The 4,726-nt window shown below is 39.2% G+C and overlaps 1 protein-coding gene across 1 annotated transcript in view; it reads left to right on the top strand.

The window, feature by feature from the left end:
* Positions 1-282: 282 nt before the first annotated feature.
* LOC112145126 (RIPOR family member 3) overlaps positions 283-4,726 on the top strand; it is a gene marked incomplete at its 3' end in the record, with an annotated part of 31,227 nt that continues 26,783 nt past the window's right edge. Inside the window, 1 exon segment of the mRNA XM_036216303.1 lies at positions 283-551.

Genomic DNA, 4,726 nt, shown 5'->3' with positions numbered 1-4,726 from the left:
CCGAGGGGAGTGGGGGAGGGGCAGGCCAGAAATAAGGGGGGAGGGGGCAGTTGAAGCGTTTTTTGTTTACAAACCACATGAAAATCAGAGGAAAGCTAAGCTAGCCATGCTGGAATGACATAGTAATGCTTTGATATCAGAGAAAGAAGAAAGGATGATGAAAGTGAATTGTTTGTTCAAAAAGACATCAATCAAACATGGAGGTTTGGAGTGGAATGAAAAAAATGCAGAAAACTACAGAAAACGTGAGGATGAAGAAAAACTAAAACCCTTGAGTGTTTAAACTCCACATGTCAGCAAGAACAAAGCAAAAAGTGAGAATGAGTGAAAGAGGAGGAGAGCTGGAGAAGGGGAGTGGAGACGCAGAGAGGAAGAGGGCGAGGGCGACATGGTTCAGCCTGACGTTCCTGAGGAACAGCTGCGATCGGCACGCTGCTGCCTGACTTTATCAGGACCCAACAGACCACGGCCAAACCCACAAACACGCATGCAGAGGGTACAGCTGCTCTTCAGACATGAGGACATGAGGACAACGTTTGGAGCCTCTTAAGGTACGTTTTCTTTTCTTCAGTTGAAAGTTTTTCTGTGGAGAGATTTCATTTGAACGTAAACTGCTGTTTCTAAAAAGCTAGCAATCATGAAAACTCAGTCAGATGCATCTGCAAATACCAGGATTGATGGTCTGAGGACAAGGATACCCAGTTTTAATTAGTCCGTTTAGTTTAGCAATTAATTACAGTTTATATTTTATGACCGACCTTCTGCTTCTGGAACACTACCACCATGAAGCCCAATGAGGCGATTGTTTTTGTGATATTGGGTTATATAAATAAAATGTAATTGAATTCAAATACAAGTCACTGAACTGGAGTCTGTCTGTGTGACAGGTCATGGAAAGCTGATGTTTTGTGAAATGATTGTTAAAGTTTTGTTCAGAGTTGTAACTTTTTTTAGCAGTTTACATGAGCAGAGCTGATCTTTAGAGCGATGACCAGAGAGGAAAAACTGTCAGAAGTGAGCATTTTTTAAGGATCATAGAAATATTCACAGGAAAATGATGTTGATGAAGATGTGACGTCTTTAAGTTGAATCATAACATCCGAACTTCTAGTCTTCTCTTCCTAAAACATTTGACCGCTTTTATCACCTTCTCCAGCCGTCGTCCTCTTCTCTGGAGGAAGGTTTGGATCAGAGTCAGTTTCTCATGAACCTCTTCAGTGAGTGCATGCCAAACTGACGTGCTGCCAGAGAAAACGTCACTCCCCCCACCACATACTTTGTGTTTAGTTTGGAGAAGCTCTGTGTTCTCCACATAACGTGAAATGTAAGGTCAGTGGCCAACTCAGTGATCTTGTGGTGAAATATGAGATTGTGAAATTTAAAAAATGAGAAACTTTCTTAGATTAGATTAGATTTCACCTCCATGTTTCAATTGTGAGTTAATCCATCAGATTGTGACTGCAGCTCTCTTGTCTCCCAGAAGATGGTGGGGCAGTTATACCGAGGGCTGTTGTACAGATACCAGTGTGCACTGGTATCTGTACCGGTACAGACATGGTATGGGTTAAAGGAGACCGGCACTGGTCCTACAAATACTTTAAGATAAACTTACTACACAACAATAGTATGTTCCATTTTCAGAGATCCACTGAATATTCACCTTAAATCAGTCGCTCCTCTCCATGACCAGCCAGAAACCCCTAAAAACTGCAGCATCCGCTCAGGTCGAGTCCCGTATGGGTGCATGTGACGCTGGCTTCATGTAGTGTTGACAGTCCTGATGGTTTGAAGAAAAACCTCTGAGAGTTAGATGAGGACAAACCCATACATTTCCTCTTCCTCCACTCTCCATATCATGTTTTCAAAGCAGCTGAAAAATAACAGAGTTGTTTCTCTGCTGACAGTTACTTCTGTGCAGATATAGACCTGACAACAGAAACAAAGTGTCAAGGCACCGGACGAGGACACAGATGCAGAAGCAGAGTGATCAGTCAAAATTAGGATTTATTCTCCTTTTTCTTTTGTTTAGCCAAACTCAAAAGAAACTGGAAAGCTCGTGGTACTCGAAAGAGCACACAAAACCATCTGGCAACAAGTGACAGATAAGGGCAGCTTTAATACAGAAAACGACAATCAAATGAAGGTGTGTTAATTAAGAGGACAAGTGAAAAGAGGAAGAAAATCAAATGAAAAAACATAGCCCCAAAACCCCACACAAAGAAAAAAAAGTTTATGTATTTTGGCTCAATGGAATTTTTCTGGTTTGTAAAATAAGAACGTACAATGACTCTGGTCCTTGTTTGTTTGTTCCTTTCATAAAGAGTACTGATATTTGTCCCAAACATTAACATAAAAAATGTAGTCACATGTATGACACTACTTTTCAACAGAGTACAAGGCTTGAAAGCAGAAAGTATAAAAAGGGATTAAAGTTTAAGTAACCAGATTAAAATAATAAAAAAAACACATGACAACATATCCAACTATTCTGTATATATATTATTATATACATATATTATATTACACTATTCTTGTATATACTGCAATAACAGTGATAAAGTGTCCATGAGCTGCAAAGTTCTGAAAGTGTATAAAGTAATGATACTGTGCAGAGACAGTAAAGAAGAGTTTCCTGTTAAGAATCAGCTGAAGTCGTAGTGTTGTGTGGGGGTTCAGGAGGACCACCTGGAGAAAGAGGCTCCTCCCATTAACAGATACAGCATAAGTCCAGTCCACACACCACTGGAAAAGGAGAATGTGAAGAATAACTTATTATTTACATTAAAGGAAAAAAGAGACGATCCAAGACAGCTTTTACTGCCATTACAATCCTAACGACACTTTGGATATTTCTCAAGTTCCTTCTTAAAAATATTTTTGAAATAAAAGTTTGTTTGAACAATTTGTGAAAACATTTTGAATACCAAACTTTTACTGTGATAAAAAAACATGTTTGTTTTAAAGTTCCACTCCAACTTTTATTAATGATTATGCCAAAATGAAAACATTATGTCTCATTTTTTAAGACATTTTTCTGCAGAGCAGCAGGAGCTCACTAGAAATTCAGTTTTCAGTTGTGGGCGGGGCTATTGGTGTAGAACTTAACCTCTACTCATTTTCCATCAGTCCTTTATTTACACTCTCTCTTGCTAGCTTTCAGCTCCTCACAACCGCACGCTAACATTAGCTTAGCAAACAGAAACAGCAGCAATATCAGAGCCATCCAGTCGTCCAGTCCTGATCCAGATTCCAGGTCAGACCAGGAAGCAAGGACGTTCATGGATGTATTTGTCTGTAAGTGGATGATCAGAATGGAGCAGAGCAGGGAGACTGGGCCATCCTGTCATCTCCAGCTTCTGAGCAACACGCTCACTACAGGACTCTGTCCTTCCTTCAGTGCATTCAGGCAGGTGAAGTTCCTGTCAAGTTACAGACTCTGTCAGACGGTCATGGATCTCCTCTGCAGCTCTCACACCGACACTTATGTCTTACTTATTGTGCGTTTTGTGCAAAGAAATATATATTTTTTTTCGGCTTCACAGAAGGTCCCTACCAACAATTGATTCCAGTTGAACTGATGCACATAAAAGCAGTAGATAAACCAAACTGCTACCAGCCTTGTGTTCTGAAGACTGACCATAGTGGAAGATAAAAACATATTTTTAGTCTCAGTTCTATTCACATTGTTGTGTAAACTGGCTAAACACCTCCTGAAACCATCAGCCTTTCCACATGTTGATTTTTGAAGGAAATCATTTCTTTTGCATATCTGGACCATGAGATGATGGGAAATTGAGGCATTTGTTATGGAATAATCGGATTAAACTGCATGATAGCAGAAAAGCCATAATTTCCATCCTCTACTTTTAAGACACTGACCTATCATTATTTTGGTGAACAATTAAACAATGAGCTGCATATTTGACATTTTCAACACATGTGAGAAGAAAACACATGTGTAGTGTTAATTCCTTCACAGAATGTGGACATGTGATGAAAGCTTCATAGAAGTTCATCCATCAGTTTCAAAGAGGTTTTCTTCTAAAGAACTCAACGCCTATGAGACCTCCTCTGGCATCAGAATTCCAGTGAATTCAGGACTGGTCTTCATGTGTGCAGTTTGTGTGCATAGTTGTGGCCTTTCGTTTAGATGTTTGTCTGTTATTGTGTCCCACAGCAGCTCTGTTTCCTGTTTTTGAATAATCTCTGTGGTCCTGTGGAGTTTGTGGGGCTCGTCTCCATGCGTATTCTGAAGTTCATAAAAAGAGCTTGCTTTGAATTTTGATTTAAAAAAAAATATTTTAAATGTAAGTGCTTCAGCTGTGGAAGATGTTGGTGAAGTGGCTGTGGATGACAGTGCAGTTATAGATCCCGTTAATTTGGATTAATTCATTTCAGACTAATTAGAATATTTTTTTATCATATTAATCTCATTTTAATCTCTTACTATTGTCTTGTCCTCAAATATGAAACAAAGGTCCAACTGTTTACTAGCATGACCATTTTATTTGATCACAGCTGAAAAACCTCTTCCATTGCTTCCAGTCCAAATTCCTTCACTATTATCTACACAGTGCACTATATATAACGTTTTTTTTATTATATAGTGCGCTCGACATTTTATTATTTTTTTTATTATTTCTTTCTAACTTGTCCTGTCCAACAGCTGAGCCAACAGATGTGGGCTGAGAGCTTCTTGTGTTGGGCAGATTTTACTGTCACAACA

This window comes from Oryzias melastigma, linkage group LG2 (assembly GCF_002922805.2).
Source record: "Oryzias melastigma strain HK-1 linkage group LG2, ASM292280v2, whole genome shotgun sequence".
Taxonomy (NCBI): Eukaryota; Metazoa; Chordata; class Actinopteri; order Beloniformes; family Adrianichthyidae; genus Oryzias; species Oryzias melastigma.
Note: the sequence above shows the minus strand (reverse complement) of the source record. Positions and strands in the feature narration are given on the sequence as shown.